This window comes from Solea solea, chromosome 5, assembly GCF_958295425.1.
Source record: "Solea solea chromosome 5, fSolSol10.1, whole genome shotgun sequence".
In the NCBI taxonomy this organism is placed as follows: domain Eukaryota; kingdom Metazoa; phylum Chordata; class Actinopteri; order Pleuronectiformes; family Soleidae; genus Solea; species Solea solea.
In genome coordinates this window covers 9,501,840-9,524,132 of record NC_081138.1, presented here as the reverse complement: position 1 = coordinate 9,524,132, position 22,293 = coordinate 9,501,840, and the positions used below count along the sequence as shown (strand labels likewise).

The following is a 22,293-nucleotide window of genomic DNA, read 5'->3' as shown; positions in this document are numbered from 1 at the left end:
TCCCCCCCCCCCCCCCCCCCCCCCCCCCGCCCACACACACACTTCCAGTTCCCATCCATACACTGCTACCAGGTGTTGAGCTCCACACCATTCCCTCTGCTGTGTCACCCCTCCTTTCCCCTCCGCCTCTTTAACCCTGTCCTTCAGACACCTTTGTCTGGACCAACAAAGGAGTCATTGTTACCTCAAGGTGGCTGATTGTGAAGGGGTGTTCACAAGGGCTGCAGACACACACACACACACACACACACACACACACACACATGGTCCATGGTCCACTGTGGTCAACTGTGTTGCTCCGTCAGGCCCTCAGGTCACAGGGGGCATCTTAGGTGGAGCAGTGTGTCTGCCTAAAACAGATAGTACATGTGTGCATGTTACGGAACACCTAGAAACTGCATATTTTAACTGCATTTTTATGTATTTTAGCTCAATAGATGCCAGGTCATGTGACCTGATGACTGATGATCACCAACCGCTCGTTGATCACCAACCGCTCGTTCGGTTGGAAAGATTGATAATTTCAAAGTAGTCATTTTGAATTATACACTGTAAGACATTTTTAGTCTGTTCAACTTGCAAACGGAAGTTCACCTGCTGCCTTAGAATTGCAATTCAACTCAACTTAAGCATTATCCTTGTTTTGACTAATAAACTCAAGTTAATAAAGTTGAGTAAAGTGCAGTGGTATAGTTATCTCAACATTCTTCTATTAGTTATAAAGTTGATTCAACTTTCAATCGCTTTGTGGTTCAACTCGTTACAGCAAGTTCAAACAAATAAATATCCTGTATTTACAGAGATTTAAAAGTCACTTTCTGCATTATAATAAATTACAATTTCAAGTTGATACAACTATTTTATATTGACACAACTTGTCCTATCAAGTTAAGAAAATTTTAATTTCATATTTGTTTTAATTTGAATATTTTGACTGATGCTATCAAGCTTAATGATTTGAAATAATCACAATCGACTCTTGCAGCTCTTGCAGTCATTTATTTGAACCACGTTAAACAGCAGCTTAAAAATCAGCTGTGCTAACCCTAACCAGCCAAAATGTCTAAACCACACCAAAGACAAGTTGTTAAGTATCATACATTTCCACATTATAATTTGGCCCAATGTGGTGTGGGTACTGGAGGTTCAGGCAGTATGTTGCTCCCATCAGCATGGCGAAGCCTGTGGGCACATCCTGTAGGTCATGAAGAATGATTGTCTCTTATACCACCACAGCCACGTTGAAGATTTTGAGAGCAAATGCACCGTGCAGATTCCTCATGTCCAATTAACAGTCCAACCTGCATTCCTCTCATCAAGGGTTTCTCCATGAGCCTGATGACGAAGATAAAGACAATTAAAGTCTCATAAAGGAAAACATGTTTTTTTTCATTTTTATGAACGTCAAAATATACTGATAGAACAGTTGTGACATCTCATTATTTTATCAATACTTAAACATTTTACAGACATAAACCCCTTTAATAAAGCCTATTGAGGGCCAGGTTGCTGCATCTTTCTTAAATTGTACTGTTTTGTATAACATGTACTGATGCTGAACAGTGGTTGAACCTTTATTCTGACAAGGTCTGCACTAATACTCAATCTCAAATAAGATTGAGATACAGTCTGACATTAGCCAGGCTAGTCCTCCATTTTATTACTGTAAATTCTGTGTAGAAGATTTTGTTAAATATGTTAAAGACTGACAGTTTCAGATTAGTCCTTGGTAGTTGGAATATTGTATATATTTTAATTATGGCAAAAAAAAAATCTGTATAAAAGACTAGGGCTGCAAATAACAACTATTTTCAAAATTCTTGATTAATCGTTGTTTCATCAATAAAATGTCAGTAAACATTGAAAATGTTGATCAGTGTTCTTCAAACCTGGAAATTATATTCCCAGTGGATATTCACATTTAAGAAGCTGAAAAATCAGAAAACTTATTTTTTCTTATTTAAAGAAAAATACTCAAACCGATTAATCAATTATCAAAGTAGATGAAGATTAATTTATTAATCGAGTAATTTCTCCAGCCCTAGTAAATACATTGACTTACATCACACATCCTGATTACATCTGACGAATCCTCAGCCAGATAGTGCGAACGACCAAGTAAGGCAGCTGTTCTTTTGTGTTGGTTTGTGTCCTACACAAAAAAGGCAAGAGTATGTAAATGCAATAGAATCCTCTATAATCATCTTATTTTGGTACATACTTATAAGAAATTAGATTTGTTTTCCTGAACAGTCTATACCTCCTGTTGAAGACACTGTAGAACACTGCTCAGGTTTGACCTCCTCTTTGATGACACCCCAGCTTTGTAGAGCTCCAACAGACTTGCCATTGTGGCATCTAGTCCTTCCAGAAATGACTCCAGCAGGTTTTTGGTGACAACTCTGTCGAACTCAGCACTCAGCTGAAACAAATGACAAAATACAGAAAAGGGGGCATGAGAGAAAGAAATTGGAGCTGCATAAAGCTTTATAAAGACAATGAAAATACATTAAAGGCTCCTTGCGCACTGAAAAATGGACAAAACTTACATTTCCACTTCATTAAATGCCCATTTTTGCAGATATCTGAAAATTGGGAAAAACATACAGTATATTAATTGTTTATCTGTAGGCATATTACACAAAATTATCAACACATTTACTTTTGTTTTATGCAGTGTTGCTGTTGGTGACGGAGACAATAGACTGATTTAAATTAAAATGTAATGTAAAATCCTTAACTATATCATGAGTGTGACTACCAGTCCCACAGCATCACTGACCCTCCTCATACACCCTTTTTCTGCTGGCTAAGACACACGTCAACAGACGGAACCAGTTTAGTCTACAGCAACATTCGTTTTAATTCAATAGTGACTGACGGAAACATCAGGTGATTACTAGTGTTGTCAAAATAAAAATATTTAATTGCGATTAATCACATTAATGTCATTGTTAACTCGCAATTAATCACACATTTTTTATCTATTCTAAATGTCCCTTGATTTATTTTTGTCCCATTATTTTTCTCATTTCAAAGCTCTTATCAACATAGAAAAGTGGATCAGCTTACTTTCTGCAAATGTTTTTTTTTATTTTAAACAATATTGGCATATACTGTAGTGTAGGGCTGAACAATTAATACAAATGTTATTGAAATAGCAATACAGCTTACTGCAATTTCAAATTGCAGGAGACGCAATATTTGTTCAAGCCAAAATGTGTCAAAATATTATTTTAGATTAATTATTATTACACATCTTATTCTACGAAGAGACATTACATAGCACATATACATACATGATATCAGACATATATTAGCCAGCCGCAGGTGAATATCTCTGTCACCCTGCATATTTTTGAGTTATTCCTCTTATTGTGCGAGCCGCACAATAATAAGAGAGGCTGTGTATCACCCTGCAGCGCTGTGAATAAAGTGCAGTTCTTCAACGCAGACAAAGTCCCGTGATTTAGTGTGTTGTTGCCGTAACGAGCTAACCCGAGCTAAAGGAGCTAGCGTCTTTGGACGTATCCTTACTACGGTTTGGGGGGGTCAGCCAGCTTAGTTGATAACACTGCATACATCATTACTTGGATGTAGGGAGTGCGGCGAGAAATGATCCAGGCTATGTTGGATACGCAGAGCCCGCTTGGAGACGGAGGAGCGCTGTCATCCACTCAAAGCGTAACGTTCACCTACTACTCTTTCCGGTCTAGCTATATCCGGTGTGGTGTTGTAGTTTTTTTAACGTTACTAGTTGTTGCAACAGTTTGTGAAAAAACTACAAATTTTGCTCGGCCAAAAGGAACGTTGATCTCGCGATAAAAAAAATTGCCGCCGTTAAAATGAGGTTTGCTTTTACGCCGCTAATTACGTGTTTAACTGACAACACAGGTTTACATTGGAAAAAAAAAATTAAAATTAAACGAAGGTCTGACGCAAATGAAGGTCTCATCTCTCCGTCTAGCTAAAAACCAGACATATTAAATATATATAAAAACGGACCAAATTGGTTAATGTTTTTGAATTATGTACTTTTTTAGAAAAGGCGCGGTTAAGGAAATTTGCCCACAATGAGTCTAACAAGGTCACGGTAGTTAGCTTATTATCGACTTCAATTAAGTTTTCAGCTACAGTTAAAAACTAAAATCTACATTCAAACATCATTTTAAACAACATTAAGATTGATTTACACATACTTAATCAAAAGATATATATAAAAACTCACCTTCGGTAAGGTAAATCAGTAGGAAAGTTCCTCTTCTTTAGGGGTCCTGCTGCTCCAACTCGATGAGAAAATGAGTCCGCCACTATTCACAGGTTGTTATCAGGTAGCGCTGCATATTATCCATCCGCCATGGAAAGTAGTCCTCTTTTGTTTACCACTTTTTTCTATATTTATAGATTATAGATTCATAATTGTGAACACAAAACTTAGCTGTATGTGCAGACAGGTCATTTTATATACCTTTAAACTTTGCCATGGTTTAAAGACGATTTTCTTTCAAGATTAAAAGTAATAGCTGCTTTTTTTTTCCATCTTGCCACCTGCCATCCCCCCTCACCCCTGCTCAATGAAAGCCCGCCCTTTTCACCACCCACGCACAATTTAATCATAACTCAGAAATTCTAGTTAAGTGAACACATCAAGATCATCAATTGTCAACACAACATAGAACTTAAAGTTTAAATTCAGAAAACGTGCAAACTTAAGTTTAAAATCCAAAACTTGTCAGAGCTCTTTGAGTTAAATAGAAGTATTAATTTGACATAACTAAAAGGGGCTGTAGCGTTTTACAGTGTAGTAAATCAGTCTACACAAACATAGCTCGATTTTGTAGAGTTTTACTCACCATTTTACACCACAAGACCACAAAAATATTTACAACTGTGCAGACTATGGGCCTTTGAGAGGCAGAACATTACACAAGTAAATTCTTAATCACATCAAATGGAGTATTTTAGTATAATGTAAAAATTAGAAGCCTATTAAAATCATACCATATGGGCCAAAGAATGACACATTTTCCCCAGAATATCTTCATTTCAAAAATATTTACAAAAACATACACAGCAACAACAGCATTTAACTGTTTTACAATATTGTCTGAGTCCCTTCTCAGGTGTTCATCTAGCTTATCACATCTTTGTCTGGCCACTCCCATGGGTGTAAAGGAGCTGCGGTTGGAGAATTCCTATTTCCCTGACATGTGTGGCAGGACTGTACTTCCTTCTTAATGTTAGCATCCATTCCTGGCCACCTGCCTTCTAGATTCAAAGTGTTTATTGTCATATGCACAGTAAAGAAACACGTTTCCCTGTACAATGAAATTCTTACTTTGCTGTCCACTCAAAAACACCAGCATAAAGTAAAAAGTAAAAAAGAGATGCTTTTGTAAAAAAAAATATAAATATACATAAGAAAAATATAAATATTACAAGAGACTAAAATAACATATATGCATAAAATAAGTGTAAAAATAAGAACTGTACATAAAGTGACACACAGATTTAAAGTGACACACAGATTTAAAGTGACAATGTTTCAGGTTTTAAAGTGACGGTAACAGATTAAAGTGACAGTGTAACCAGGTGACAGGATTATTGTAGTCCCGTTCAGCTGTTGAGGATTCTGATGGCAGTGGGGTAAAAAGAGTTCTTTAGACAGGTTGTCCTGCATTTGGCACTCCTGTACCTCCGTCCTGAGGGCAGGAGTGTAAACAGTCCATGTTGTGGGTGGGTGCTGTCTTTGATGATGGTGGCAGCTCTCCTGTGGACTCTGCGGTGGTAGATGCTGTGCAGTGAGGGCAGTGGGGACCTGGTGATCCTCTCAGCTGTCTTTACCACTTCTATGGCTGTAGGGTCTCAATACATGAATGGTTTGTATTTCATTTTGTACTCTCAGAAGTGTGACCCGCCTTTGCACTCTGGGTGAACTCTTCTGTGGCACGGGTTTCTTTACATGGAAAAGAGATATCAATGGTTTGTGGTCAGTGCTCATTGTAAATGTCTGACCATAGATGTACTTATGGAACTGCTTAATTCTGAACATAATGGCATAATGGCCCTTCCTTATTAAGCTGTGAGTAATGCTTTTCAGCTGGGGTCAGTGTGTGGGACATGATAAATAACAGCTTCTCCGTTCCATCCGCCATTACATGGGATAACACTCCATATGGTGAGGCATCGCATGCGAGTGCCAATGCGAGAGTGTGGCTGATTTCAGCAGCTGTCTCTATATGTGGCCCTGTTCCTTACTCCAAGTTCAGACAACATCGTTCCTCAGCAAATGGCTCCAAGTGAGTGGCAAGATGAGGGAGAAACTGCATCCAACTCAGTCGCTGTGGTTGGCTGTGGGGCCTCCTTGTTGGCCCTTACCTTGCTTCACACTGGGTGCAGGCCATTAGCATCAATCTTGTGACCCAAGTATACCTCATCTCATATGAAGTCTGAGGCCAGCATCCTTTAATCTCCTCAGCAGGGGAGGCTGGCCAATAGTGGGCGATGTATTTTTTTGCGGTCTATGTCTTAAAGGCGACATAGAATGCTTGTATCACACATATATGTTAGTTATGGAGGTCTACTTACATATATTAACTTGTTTTCATGATTAAAAACCTCCTAATCGCTGCAAACGAGCCGATCAAAATATCTCCTCACTGACGCTCTCGTCAGCCGCGCTGTTTCAGACCAAACAGTTGCTGTGATTGGCCAGCCAACGAGAGCTTTCCTACTGTCCTGTGATTGGCCAGGTACCTGGAAGTGACGTAATAGATAGGCCAGCTCTCAGATACACAGCTCCCCCTCTGGCACGGTGGATGCTCTGCATCTCAGCAGCTACAACGAGACTAGTTCTTCTTCTTCTTCTGCGGTTGAATGTACGCAACCGGATGTGCCCGGACTAGTGCCCGCACCGGGAGGCGCTACGGTGGTGAGGATTTCTGATGACGACATCAAATTAAGGAAGTGTCGATCCGCTTCACAGAGCCCAGGAAAACAATACAACACTATTTTCTCAGCAGTGGCTGAACTGTTTATTCTGAAACTTTAGGGTTTCATAAACGAGGTAATGACGCAGATACACACACAAACGCAGCGTTAATTGGAGCTTCCGGTCTATGTCACCTTCAATATTATTGTCCAATCAGCAGCCTATATCAAGAGTGTCACTTTCCAAAAAAAAACCTTTTTGTTAAAATAATGGTATTAGGCATGAGAATGGTGCTTTGCTGTGTCTAATATATCAAATTGTGGTTATATACCATAGCACATTAAAGTTATATAGCCCACGTGAAAAACTGACTTGCGATTGCACCCTCCCACTGGACAGCAGCCTATGTACCATCGAGCAGTGTTTGTCACACCTAGGGAGAGTATGGCACTCGTCTCACGAATCCCATTACTAGCAGACCAGGAGGACCCAGCGGCTATAAATAGCAGTATATTTATAGTATATTTATATTTATTTATTTATATTTAAAACAGGCTAATAACCTAATCACAGTTTGACAAGGCTAGGGTACAGGGGACAGAAGGGAAGGAGAGACAGATACAGAAACTTACTGTGCAATAATTCATCCACTCATTCATTATATTCTTTTCATTCATCCGTTATATTTTTCTTATCTCATTGTTATTTTATTCCATCTATATTTTGTATATTGTACTGTATTGTATATTTAGCTAAGAGTTTACTGTTTACTTTTCTAGCCTATATTGTACCTCTTGTAAACTGCTGGAAATCTAATTTCCCTGAGGGAGTCATCCCAAGGGATCAATAAAGTTGAGTCTAAGTCTAAGGCAGCCACTGTTCACTGCAGCAGTCAAGCGTCAGGAAGTGAGGCCACCAGGAAATGGAGGTGCCAAGCATAAGAAAGAGCAAGATCAAAGCCACCCTTTATAATGTGCACCTCTTAATTATTATTTAAAAGCCTATGCTTTTATCAGCAATTTTCTTTTATTCTTCACTGACAAACATGAATCCATTTAGGCCAAACATATCATCCAAGAACAGCTGCATATGCTTTTTTTTTTAGCTGGTAGCCGGTCGTCCTAGTTTTCTGTATGTATTTCAACATTACTATGGTCAAAATCACTGAATTTACGCATTTCCTGTTCAAATACACGGGAGAACAGTGAGGTGAGGCAGAGATGAGCTGTGCCACACACACTCAGCACTGCTCGCTATCAGTGCGGCACGGACGGTACTTTCTGCCTCACCCTGTGCATTTTCACTGCGCATTTACGGCCGATCAGAAAGACTAAATAGGTCACGCACATTCATTAAATTTATTAGACAGACCGTGGAACGTCAGCATTTGTACTACATGTATAATCAAATATTGGCGATATAAAGAGAGGCAGCAATGGGTATGCGCCAACTGGCTGTGTCAGTGTGTGTGCAGCACAGCTCCTTCAGAGCAGAGGCACATCATCGCTGCCTCACTTCACCGTTCTCCCGTGTATTTGAACAGGAAATACGTAAATTCAGCGATTTTGACCATAGAAATGTTGAAATACATACAGACAAATTGATTTTCTTTTATCATTGTTAGTATTTTACTTGTCATGATGACCTCCCCTGACCACACATCACTGGTGAGGAACCCTCTCAAATTCTATCATCAGCTATGTACAGGAGAAGACCAAGATGTCACCATGGTTGAGAAAACCCCTAACAAGGTCCCAAAATGTCAGAATTGCTTCATATATTCACATAACAGTGGTCCCTTTTTAATGGGACCTCTAAAATCCCTTGAAACATTTCTTTTCACTCCTCTAAAACTTGCAAATATAGGAGACAAGGAGTGATTACTGCTGATGTCAACAGGCATGTGACCCCATCACTAAGGTCAGCCAGGTCATGCTTGGTGTAAGAGCTGATGTGGGAGGAGACGAGGTCAACAGCTAATTAGAGCTCTAAAACACTGAGTAGGTCAAAGGGTCAGATGACATCATTGGAACACATCAGTAAATTGTAAAAGGGCCATCTACTCAAGTGCGCTTTGCCACAGTCCCTTTGACCTTTGACCCATGGGGAAACAGGTGATTAGCTATTGTAGATCATGAATGCTTTACTGTAGTTTTTAGCCTCTGTCTTTGCTGCAGAACTTGCATGCTGTATGTGTTGTGCCCCTACAAGTTTTGCTTTTTTTTACATGTGGTGAAATTACCTCTCTGAAAGTCTAAGAAACAAATAATATAAGGAAAAGTACCCGGTAAGCTTAAAAACACAACTGGAAAAGCTGAGGCTGTTGGTAGTGACCAATTTGGTGCCATCCTTTGGATACATTAAAATCAATTTTTTTTAGTAAACCTACATATGTAATATTGCAGAAGAACAATGCTCTTCAGGTATTTTGAAAAACGATCATGTTTTTCTTTATCTGTGTCTGGATATTGGGTTTTATTAGGTGATTGTTACAGTGTATGATTTGACAATTGTTTTTCAACTAAATTATAAGTAGTATTTCCAAGTATTAATTGTGATGAATGTTAACATATTTAACTGCTTTTACTAAAATGTAATGAAAACTTAAAAGATAACTTAACATTTGTTCAGGCGATTTGGATTCTTCTGAAAAGGTTGTCAGAGCACAGTTTAGTTGATTTAACCCATGTATCTCTGTTTACCAGCGGTGTCTTTGCAGGGGGGGGGGTGTTGCTGTGCAGGGGAGGATTATAAGCTTTTATGTTTTCCTGTGTCAAAATGTCATTGAGCACAAGTTAATAATAAATAAAACTTTGTCCCCAATGATACGTCCGCAGTTTTCATTTGATGAACGCAATTTCAGACTCATCGTGTAGTTGTATGTGAATAGTTGGTTTTGCAGGATGCTGCGCGTCCTCTTTCCGCACAGTGGTGCCCGGCCGAGATATTCTCCCAGCGCCTGCAGTGTTGTGTATTGCTGAACTGATGCGCGTGCACTGTACACGCGGGGCCAGAAGTTCAGGGACCCAGAGCGCTTCTCATTGGTTGATTTGAAACAAGGACGGCACTGGTTTGTGCACATGAAGGACTGCAGAGTGTCATTCCTCTTCAAGAAGTGAAGAGGAATTGATTGAAGTGATTTTGCGTGGTCCTCGCTCTCACACTTGCTACTGTGTTTTTGTTGTGAGGGTATGAGAGTAATATGTGGTATTTCTGGATTGCATTATGAGATTTTCCTGCTTGGCCCCACCAGAATTTCCAGACCAAAATCACCACTGCTGTTTACTCATATTCTCAAACCTGAATTGTGTTTGATGATGACAGAAACCACAGTCGATTTTAACACTAAGGATCAGACAATACACTCATACAATACAAACAAACAAATGGACCTGTACATAACAGGCCACAGTATGTATGTAACCGTGGCCTTTGTACAATAGCCCCCCCCCCTTTATAGAATCTGGATCCCATCTTTTGTTCTCAGCTCATTAAACCGATTATTCCCATAATCTCACTGACGACAGACAGAATAAAGAAACACACATTCAAGCAATTTCTTTGCTTATATTTTGGTTAACTTGGCCCTGTTTACGGCTCATATTGAAAAATACACTCACCTTTTCTCCTCTGGCATTGTGTGAATGTTTCAGCTTGACCCAACAGACAAACACACGCATGGATCATGTGATTTCGACAAAAAGATGAATGTGTCTGACACAGAAACAAAGGCAAAATGTGTTGCCTTTGTTAAAATACGTATGCACTTTTGTAAATCTTTCTAGTCTCGACACCTTTAGTTTATTTGGACATTTACTCGAAGTTTCTGTTAAATCACAGTTGTCTACTTAATTTCTTTTAACCCACTTATGTCTTGCTGTTTTGGATTGTGTTATGCCATTGCCTGGTTTTTATTCTACTTAATGTAGTACTACTTAATATACTTCCTTAATGAAAGACACTTTTTTTTATTTTGCTGCAGTAAATCTGCATTTGGGTTCCCATTTTGAAAATGTAATTGAAGACAGAAGTAGATTTCTAAAGCTTTACTTGTATCTGTATAGACCAGCTGAAACTGACAAATCACATAGGCCTCTGTGTAACCCTAGCACCCATAATAACTCAATATCTCTCTCTCTCACTCACTCATATATACAGTATCCTTCAAACCAAAGATAAACCTTAACTCTGAGATTCACTGGCAGAATGACAGAGGATGCCTAACTGAACATCTTGTTGTTCATATTTGACATTGTCTCAGTTCTCCTCGGATCTGAGCTGTCTTCATCGCTGACTCCAGAAACTCCATCCTTAGTCATCTCACCTGATAATCAAAATCTCAGCAACAGTATTTTTTGCATTTCACCTCTTTCATTTGATCGTTTCCACAATCTCTCTCTCCATTACACACATGCAAAGCTACATGTCACAGTCATATATAGTATTTAAATCCATAGCGTGCCCGTAATCACAAATACTTGAAAGCACTACTCTAAAGTACTTAACCAGCAAACAACAGCAAAGGTACCATTTTTCACATCTTTGTTATGACTCAGCCAGGGTTTCAACAACCAACCAACAGGGCAACAATGTGGCATTAATATTCTTGATTGAGGCAAAATGGTACATAAGTAAAACAAAACTCCACAGTTTCACTCCTCCAGAATGGTCCCAGTAGGTTCTTTACTGGATCTTGTGTTCCCATTTTATAAAATGTGTACATTACCCACAACCATAAATGCAGACACACAAACAAAGAACCAGGGATGATGGGTAAAAGAGCAACAGCCAATCAGAGCCAAGTAACAGAGTATGACCTTGGTGAGCAGCAGCTGATTGATGGTGTCAGTATTGTCAGTCATATCACACACACTCTGAAGGGAGACAGACAAAAGAGGGTGTGAGTGTTTTTTTTAAGTGGGGGACATAATGAGGTTAATTTGGGGGGAGGGTGGTGTGAATTTGTTAGAGAAGTAGATCAAATTTCAGCAAAGTCAATTAAAAGTGTGCGTGTGTTTGAAAATTCGGAGGTGGATCAACAGACAACATCATACTGTATATCTCCTTCTTTTACTTTTTAGCATTCATGCGTCCACCAAAACAACAATTTCGATGAGTATTTTTGCATATGTAACTTATTGCTTCATCAAGCAGTGTTGCACTATAGCTTTAAACTATGGTACACTGCAGGTTTTCACCACCCAGACGTGCCAGTGTTGCCCTGTTGGTTGGTTGTTGAAAACCTGGCTGAGTCATAACAAAGATGTGAAAAATGGTACCTACTGCGTGTCTGCTTACTCAGGATTAAGGGACATGTAGAGGAAATATTCTGTGATGGGAGTATCTACAACTAGCATATAGAAATACTCCCCTATTCCCCCTATAGTTACAGCTCGCCTCGGCATGGCACGGATTAGGTTGCCTTTACTCTACAAAATAGTACCTACTCAATGTGGGTGGAGCCATCACTGCACGGCTGCACGAAACTGTGACTTCATTTTACACGCGACACACACAAATGAGTGACTAGTTACTTGTAAAATATGACACTAATCATATCTGGTTAGTGAGCAGGAGTGAGCTGCTTGATTCTCTCTGTGACACTGCTGTCACCTCTGTGACCTCTCTAGCTGCCCTTTGACCCTTTGCCACATGATAAGTGTTTCTGACCTCTGACCTGTTTGGATAATTAAAGAGGCATGACCTCTTGCAGTTTGCATTGAAAATCTGCTGTCGATGATTAGTGACTTAGAGCATGAGGTAAGTAGGCACGGATTGCTATTTTTAAGCGGTGCCTTCATCGCTATGGCTTCACAGTTTCAGTTGGGCTTAGCCTCCAAAAAATTATTTATTATCAAAGTAGGACCCATGTGCATCTAAAACTTTTGTATTTTTTCTAAATATTATTGAATTTAATAATTATATTTATTGAATTAGCTTTTTTCACTTTCTGGAGGCTTGTACTTTGTTGTATTTTTGTTTCAGACGGACAGCAGTGACTCTGTATAATTTTGTATAAAGCTAAATTAATTGACATTCCATACTCCTACCCTCTACTTGGTAACTGATGCTAAGGCTGAAAAACTTTATCCAGCACTACATCAGCAGTAAAGGGATGCCAAGAGCCGGCCTGAGGGCAGATGCTCGAGGAGAGGAGAAAGGAAGGAAGAAGAGAGCAGATGCTCGAGGAGAGGAGAAAGGAAGGAAGAAGAGAGCAGATGTTCGAGGAGAGGAGAAAGGAAGGAAGAAGAGAATTGGCCTGTGGCTTTTCTTTGAGACTGTCAAAGACCGTAAGTGATAAACCTAAATTCAAAATTGATTTCTGAGCCAAAATGAGATATGAACTTGGGAAATACATTTCAAGGTTAGTTGTAGTTACTCAAGCTCGCCAACATTCATACACGTTTTCCTTGCTAATAAGCCACCAAAGGTGTTTTTCAAAATGTATTTGCAGCCTTTTAGTAGAAAGTACAGCCCAAAGTACCACCATTAGTGGTCAATAAGTCTCTTCAAGACTTAAAATCCAATTATAGATCCACTGTGGAAGAATTTGTGGTGAGACTGCAGACTGATTTCAGAGCAATAACTAATAAGATATGACAAATAAAAGCAGGTCACTGAAATAAGAGTAACAAATATACTCTTATGAACCCTCCTAAATGTTGCATAGACAACAAGTAAAGTTTCAACGTTTTGTAGAAGTTGATGAACAGAAACTGAATACAACATTTGAAATTCAGTTTTTAAATAATTTAACTTGATAAATAAGAACTGCTGAGTTTTTCATTAGCTAAGAATAAAAACATTATATTATTATATACTATATATTATATATGTAACCATTATATATTATATAGCATGTTCTCTTCCATGGAATCGTCTATGTAGCCGTGTTTGTTTACATTAAGCTGTTCTGTTTGTTGCAATACTAAACTTATTCCCTAGATGGCTTTTAATCCTACACAATGGTCTTTTAAGGACTATTTGAAATTTTGGGAAATGTGCTTATTCTTTGAAAGTTAGTAGCCAGTTACATTTGGTCATTCAAGTAACAGTTACTTTCCAAAATTGTGTTCTTGCACCATGCACAGATAATCTAGTTGAAGTAAATAAGCCCATTTGATTTTCATCCTTCAAAAACTTTAAAAATGTTTTTATTAGAGATCTAGATGAGGGGGTGATTTGGTAAGGGAGGATCAAAGTAGGTCATGGTGGCTGCGTTGTCAAAAGGTTCACCTTGTTGAGTTGAAATTCACCTGACATTTTCCCATATACTTAATTGCCATTCATTCTATAATAGAGCACTTTGTGCTCATAATGGCAGGAAATGTCAAGTCAGCTTTTAAAGGGGAGGATCCTTTGCAAATTGCTTTCCTTTTAGATGAAAATATACACCTGTGTTCACATGCAAGGCTCGGAGCAGTGTGATGGCGTTGCTGAAACGCATGATCTTCTCCCTGATTCACCAGACCAGAGGTTGAGCTACTGTAGCTTTATTCATGGCATTTAACTTGAACCCCTGTTGGCTCAAAACATGCAATTTACCATACGCTCTTATTTAAAGGTGAGGGCTGCTGACCCAGTGAGTTAAATCAACAGTTTCATTATTTTTCATGATGGATTTCCATGTTATTTTGTGCTCTCCCTGAGCTTTTCATCACCTTTGAAGTCCAAACTTTTTGACACTGAATAATATCACAAATGCTGCTGAAGATGGAAAGGACAAAGAAATTATGGTAATAAACACTTGGAAAACTTGAGCTAAGTTATTCTGTATGGTGTAATTAAAGACTGTTCTGAATAAGGTTTGAGGTGATGTAGTTTAATGTAACTGTACAGAGCTTGTTAAAGAGAGTAGGGCATTCACTTTCTACAGCATACAGCACAGAACTTTACTTGGACACAATCCTGTGGTCTGTGTCTTATTTCTTCTATTTTTCATTCATCAGAAATATAAAGAATACAATACACTGGTGAGTGGAACAAAAACCTTTTGAAACATAAATTGTTAACAGAAATCTGTAACATACAAACAAACAAAGTATTTGTAAATGTTTGAAAGCAATTCAAGACAACCTTGACAGTAACAGAATCACAGTTTAAAAGTGTAAAACACAAAAGGCATCATAAAGACAGTGAGAGGAAGAAAGAAAAAGGAGGAGAAGAAGTAGATGCGAGTGGGAGGAGGAGAAGAATAAATGACATTCAACTCCGTGGTCCACCTTGGCCACCTGATTGTTCCAAAATGAGAGCAATGCTTGGCCCAAGAATGAAAAGAAAAAGAGAGGGAAAATCAATACAGTGCAATTAAACACAAAGCATGGCTCTGTGGAGCTGAGAGGAATTTGTTATTTATTAAATTCACTCCTCCACCTCCTTCGTCTGTAAACCCCATAACTCGCCTCAGTCTTTAATGCATGAGCTCTCTCTCTCTCTCTCTCTCTCTCCAATCTGACCTTTGTGGTTTGGACAGGACTGAAGCGATTGTGAATGGAGACCTGGGGAAGTCAGGAGTATTCTCACTTATTGATCCAAGCCTCCGTCAGCTTCGCAGCAGAAGAGGAGCAGCTTTGGTTTTGGAGAGTATGGAACATGTCTGGAATATTTTTACACCTCTGTGGTCTCACTGGATACAAATCTGATTTATATGCTCAGGCGAGATGTATATTTAGATACAATATTCTATCTTCAGTAAAGTTCAATGAAAGTGTTCAAAAGAATACAAGAAAGAATAAAAATAACAGAAATAGAATATATTTAATGTTTCCATATTTCATAATAAAACATACACATCATAATTAATTATTAAATGTAATAAATGTATTTGGAAAAAATATAGAAAATATACAGATTATACATTAAGTTTCTCAAGTTAACCAGCCATAACTGATTTTTGACCATCTTGGGGCAGCACAACCAATTGTACTCTCAGCCATAGGCGTCAGATACACCGGGGATGCCGGGGACATGTCCTCAGCACTATTTATGATATGATATGATACCAATGTAGTTGGAACACACTCTCTGGTCCCCCTTCTTAATGAGTGGGACCACCACCCCGGTCTGCCAGAGGCACTGTCCTCAATGTCCATGCGATGTTGCAGAGGCGTGGCAACCAAAACAGTCCTACGACACCCAAAGCCTTAAGGAACTCCGGGCGGAGCTCATCCACCCCTGGTGGCCCTGCCACCGAGGAGCTTTTTAACCACCTCAGTAACCTCAGCCCCAGAGATAGGAGAGCCCACCCCTGAGTCCCCAGACCCTGCTTCCTCAGTGGAAGGCGTGTCAGTGGGACTGAGGAGGTTTTCAAAATATTCCCACCACCGACCTACAACGTCCTGAGTCGAGGTCAGCAGCACTCCATCTCCACTGTACACAGTGTTGATGGTGCACTGCTTCCCCCTCCTGAGTCGCCGGATCGTTGACCAGAACCTTCTCGAAGTCTTCTGGAAATCGCTTTCCATGGTCTCACCAAACTCCTCCCACGTCTGAGTTCTTGCCTTAGCGACCGCCAAAGCTGCTTGATCTGCCAGTACCTATCAGCTGCCTCAGGAGTCCCACAAGACAAAAAGGGCCGATAGGACTCCTTCTTCAGCTTAACGACATCCATTACCACTGGAGTCCACCGACGAATTTGGGGGTTACCGCCACGACTGGCACCAACCCCCTTACGGCCACAGCTCCGGTCTGCCGCCTCAACTGTGGGGGCACGAAACATGGCCCATTCAGATTCAATGTCCGTTTTAAACAGTATAAAATAAACAGTATAAATGTGGAAAGTTTGTTTGGACATTTTCAAAGATTTGAAATACTTTAGATACTCTTATGTAAAAGGGTCATCTAATATTTTTCATTTTAAATGTTTATTAAGTGAAATGAATCTGGAATTCATTCACAAGGACAAAACCATTGCAGAGTGGCTCTGAGCAGAACTGATGATTTTCTCTTTGATGATTGTGTGTGATTGACGACCTTGTGGAAACATCTCTATACATTTTTACACACGCGTGTGCACACACACACACCTGACCTCCACAAGCACCATCTTCAGTGTGCTTCGCTCCCTCCTCCACCTAAAACCCAGAGGAAATTAGAGGACTTGTGTCGTTTTCCATGGACCTTGCTTCTTTTCTTTTTTTTCCTCCATCCCTCTTTCTCCTGTTTTCTTACCCTGTCCCTCCATCCACCTCTACTGGTGAATTTGATCTAGGCCCGGGATGGTGAAGCAGGGTGAGTAAATGAAATATTGATCCACTGCTCCGTGGCCTTGCCTTCACCTTGTCCTGCTCGCTGAGTTACCGACTCTTCCGTTCTGCTTGTAATAGGAATTATTACAGGAGGCCGGGGCGAGTAATTACTTGGCATGGCAGAGAGGGCGCAGAGGAGGGGCCGCTGTATATTTCCTCTAAAGAAGTTATTTACCGCACTTGCTACCTTCAACCCAGCGCTGCTGTCTCTCTCCCCTCTGACCGTCCCCTTTGCCTCAGCCATGTCATTCTTAACCTTAACTCAATTCTGTTAAACATCATTAATCATACAAGGTGTTGAAGGAAGTTTATCAAACAGTGGCTGAGGCTGCGAGGCTCACTGAGAGAACAAAACGACTGTATAATGTCAGGCATCTCAGGCTGTTTACAACTCAGTGTGTGTCTGTGTGTAAGCGTATTACTATGAATTGGAGTATAAAGTGGATGCACACATTTACAAAATGAGGTGCTCTTAAAAATGAAGACAAAATATCAAAAAATAAACTTAAATTGAGTGAGATTCGGTGCATCAGATGCTATCATATGGGCAGACACATGACTATTTCTGGTTATGTTTTCTTGCAATTCAGGTCCATCCATCCATTTTCAAATGCTTTATCCTCCACTTGAGGGTCATGGGGAGCTGGAGCCAAACCCAGCTGACATAGGGAGAAAGGTGGAGTACACCTTGGACAGGTCGCCAATCCATTACAAGACATCACAGGGCAAACATAAAGAGATGAACAACCATTTACTTTCACACTCACCCCTACATCAATTTAGACTGTCAAGTTAAACAAGTCCACAATCTGTATGTTTTGGACTGTGGGAGGACAGTGGAGTTCCCAGAGAAAATCCATACACACAAGGGGAGAACATGCAAAATCCACAGAGAAGGGCCGGGATCCAAACCGGTGATCTTCTATGACTCAGATAGTATAGGTTATTTTAACTAACTAATTGTTTGTTAGTATCTTATCTTTGGTTTAGTGTGAACTTTTAATTGCCTGTCTACTCAGCTCTGTGCCTGCCACATTCAACACATAATGCATTTCATCTTCCTGCCTTGTCACTCTGTTCATCAGCTTGTTCTCCTGTAGACCAGATGAGCCTTCTTTCGTTGCACAGCTGAGAACCTAGAGTTCTCACTAGAAAGCATTGCAGCGCAAGCATATCTTATCGTAAGTCGCTTTGTATAAAAGCTTCTGCTAAATGACATGTAATGTAACGTAATATCTTGTTATTATTTTTATTTCTTAACCTTTTGCTACCTGAGCCTATTTATGCCTATGTTTTAGGTCTATGAATACATATTTCATATTCATAATAAAATGAGTATATCTCTGCAACCACAAGGCCTATTTTAATACTTTTTGTGTCATAGTAAAGGATTTGTGTAAGTATTAGTGGTGAAGAGTAAATAAAGATAGAACACCAACAAAATTAAAATAATTCAGCTTCGCCTGAAAAAATACCCAAAATAAAGATCTCTGGTATAACGGTAAATAAGCTCTAAACTCACTCAAATCAAAGTACAGCCTGTGAACATAATCTCTGCAAGTTTGACTTTGATCAAGTGAAGCAGAACAAAATTAGAGTGATTTTAGGTCAAAAATTACAGACGAGGAATCATTTGTCACATTTTGAAACATCTGTGCAATTTGGATTTAAACCATGTATTTAAACTACATGGTTTAAACCATGTATTCAAACTACTTTCTTCACTTTAATATATCTATTAATGTTCAATAAAACAATTTCTGGCATTGTTTCAAAGTTCCTGCAGACTTTAATATGTTTTCCATTCAAAAAACAAACACCAGCTGACTTGTCTCTCTTCTCTGGCCTGTATCTCAGCGAGAGAACGGCCTACATGAATGAATGACATCTCATTGGCTTCCTTAAAGCCAATAGAAGGACGCTGTTGTCTCCAAATTTCAATTGATAGCTTTGTTCGCTAATGAGAGGCAACCGAGTGTGCGGATGTGACGCGGATGGCTGCTGCTTTAGGATAGGGTAATGCTTCTAAAACACGTGATGACGTCGCCTAGTGACGCAAGGGAGCGCTTGATTTTATCACAGGGAGTCAGTCTAACCGGGGAGTGCTTTGTTTGCGGTGAAAGATGAATTTTTCACGGAGAAACATCAAGGTAAAAGCATTTTTACAGTTGTCGTTGGGTGTACGACTCTGTGTGGTCTGTATTCACTGGCGTGTATCTCTGTAATGCTTTGTCCTATACTGCTGTGGCAGAGTCTTAGCTTTCATAGGGTGTGTGTGTGGGACAAGATGGCGGAGCATCAGCTCCAGAAATGCAGCGATATAACTTTTTGACGCATCTGTATTTACGAAGTTTAACATGTAGTTCTTTATTTAGGTGTTATTTGAGCTGTGTTTGTCACATCTTAAAGAGGTTTTTACAGCTTTGTAGACCAGATTTTCTGAAAATTTTGATACCAAGTTTAAAAAAAAAATAAATAAATAATCAAAAATAATTTTTCCGTCATCCTTAACGAAAAATAAGTTGCGTAAACTAGTCCCCCAATTGGTGGACCTTTGGGGGCCAAACCCAGCTCCTTTAAAAAACTCTATAACATTTTTGCATACATAAATTTATTTGTCAATGAAAACAAGCATCAGTAAGACAAAGCTGGTAACTACTTGGTGAAGCAAGTGGAGCATTTAGCAGGTATTGTCAAGGGATGGTGTAGACTGAACCTGAGCAAATTTTATTTACAGTCGTCGTCAATTGTGTGTTTTCTGCATTTAATGCTTACCAGTTTAGGAGTCACTTTCCTAGTTAGGTAATCAACGATTGAAGATTTTATACCTAAAACAAAATATAAGTAAAGTAAGACTTAGTTTAGGTTAAGGTTGAATAAAGTTTTGTCAGACTTACCCCCATTTGAAATCTTGTGTCCCAAGTTGGTGATAAAACCTGCTTTAAGGTAAACGTGGCTCTACCCTCACACGTTTCTTTTTGCTCATTTTACTAAAGTTATTTATCTCTGCCCAATCATATGCAGTTAATTAAATACAAATACCCTGTGGATAAAGCAAGACATTTCAAAGGGTTTTATAGAACCAGAGTTCTTGTTTCTCAAGAAAGAAATGGTGGACAGAACACCTGCAGCAGTGACCTGCTGTTGTGTCAGTTTGATGTATCCCTGCATCCGGCCACAAATAAGTGGACGTTTGTTTGGGTGATAGATCCACAGCGGTTGTGTCCTTGCCTTAGTGGTGGTCCGTCTACTGCTGCCAAGCTATGTGATGTCCCACTATATCAAAGAGTTGCTGAAGGTCATCACTGATAAACAGAGGAATAAGCAGTGATCCATCTTGGAATAAAAAACAGGCCTAACAAGGCGACAGGACAAAGCTTTATTTTGTGGAAGATTCTTTTTTCCCCTAATATGTCTGGAATTGCCAGGAAAGGAGTTTTAGGTACAAGATAAAATATGTTTAAAAGATATGACTCCTCATTGTAGTGACTTCACACATACTGTGGTGGATGTGTGTTTGTTATAGTTAACCTTAATTTGACAGAAAAATGTGAATTCATGGATGGATTACCTAACCCTTTGACCAGAGGCCTGAAGGGTCAGAGGGTCCCTCATCATAATCCTAACATTTGTAAGTCACACAACAGCCTCTTAATGAAAAAGCAAAACATGCTACATATTATCAGATCAGAGGAGGCAAAAGGAAATGCAAATTTCTGCCGCACAAGTGAGATTCATCAAACTGTATTTTCTGCAGAGCGGAGAGTTAGACATACACACACAGACCAGAAGGAGCTGTGGATGTAAACGATTCAATACTTTTTACATCCCCATGTGTGAAATCACTAAAGACAGGACGTGTTCTTATGATATCTAGTTTCTTTTCAGGCTGACTTTAGTTACTTTTCATTGACAGTAGTTGGTAACACTGTCAGTCTCCAAACACAAGACAATGAATGACAGTGCAAGAGACAGGTGGGCATATGACGTCATCGTTTTCCTAAAGCAGCATGAGGACAGTGTTTTGAGATTTTCCCATTCTGGAAGGTGTTTTCAAATAATACCGCTTCAGGTCCCCTTAAACGCTTTTTCCGTGTGGAAACGCACTGCAAGGCATGCTTTAGGTTGCATCTCCACTACAATAAAAGGTAGTGGGCGGCATCACCACTGCATGGCTGCGTGAAACTGTGGTGACTTCTTTGACGACACACACACACGAACGAGTGACTTGTGACTTTACACCAGACTCCTGGTAGTTTTAACTGATCTGCAGTTCGGCACTGTTCGGCTTGATTTCTGTGTGGGACGACTCTTCCTGTTTCAGTGGCCGGCAGTCTGACCAATCATCGCACCTACTCAGCATGCTTTTGGAACCTCGCCGGAGCAGGTACTAAAAGTAGTACCTGGTACGAGGTACTATGCTAGTTGAAGCGCTAAACCGTGCCGTGGTGTGGCAAAGCGTGGCAAGGCGAGGCGAGGCGTGTCGAGCCGGTGGAAATACGCCAATAGTAGTAATATTAAATAATGTTTTTTTTGGCATGTGTGGACTTGGGGTGGGAGTAGTGTTTGATTATATTCGGTGAAATAGATTGTCACCTAATTTTTTATTTTCACTTAAATTGTGGATAAAATGACAGCCCTAGTATGCAAGGACCTGCTGAAGTATTGGGTGTTTAAATATATCCAATCAAAGAAAAGATCTTAACAATGTCTACATTTGGATAATACTGACAAATTTGAAATTTAAAAATGTTTCTTCACACATCTCAGGGTGAAATCCTAGAACAAAGCCTCCACACATCAGACCCCTGATGCCTCAGGATCCCGATGGAGTCTCTCCACCCCAGCCCTCTCTAACAAGATCAGACCCAGCCCTCACAGATTCTATTATTCTGCCACTCTATTACATTACATCTCCATTTACGAAGCTTAAGCAGCTCCGAGCACGGCTGGGGCTTCGACCTTGTCAAAGAGGAGAAACTCTGACCAAACAGTGAAAGAGAGGGAGGAGAGAAAAGATGAAGAAAAAAAAAAATCAGACAGACGGTCTGAACTGCAGGAAGTGTGTTTGAGAAGATTGAGAGAGATGGAGGACAAGGTAAAGGAGGGGGAAAA

The 22,293-nt window shown here is 39.7% G+C and overlaps 1 long non-coding RNA gene across 1 annotated transcript; it reads right to left on the bottom strand.

Moving 5' to 3' along the window:
* Nucleotides 1-1,017: 1,017 nt before the first annotated feature.
* Nucleotides 1,018-4,261, bottom strand: LOC131459795 (uncharacterized). The gene is made up of 5 exons (XR_009240284.1): nt 4,229-4,261; nt 2,550-2,585; nt 2,261-2,422; nt 2,063-2,152; nt 1,018-1,335 (listed from the first exon to the last, which is right to left on the bottom strand). It is a non-coding gene; the product is annotated as an uncharacterized LOC131459795 (long non-coding RNA).
* Between the last annotated feature and the right edge of the window lie 18,032 nt (nt 4,262-22,293).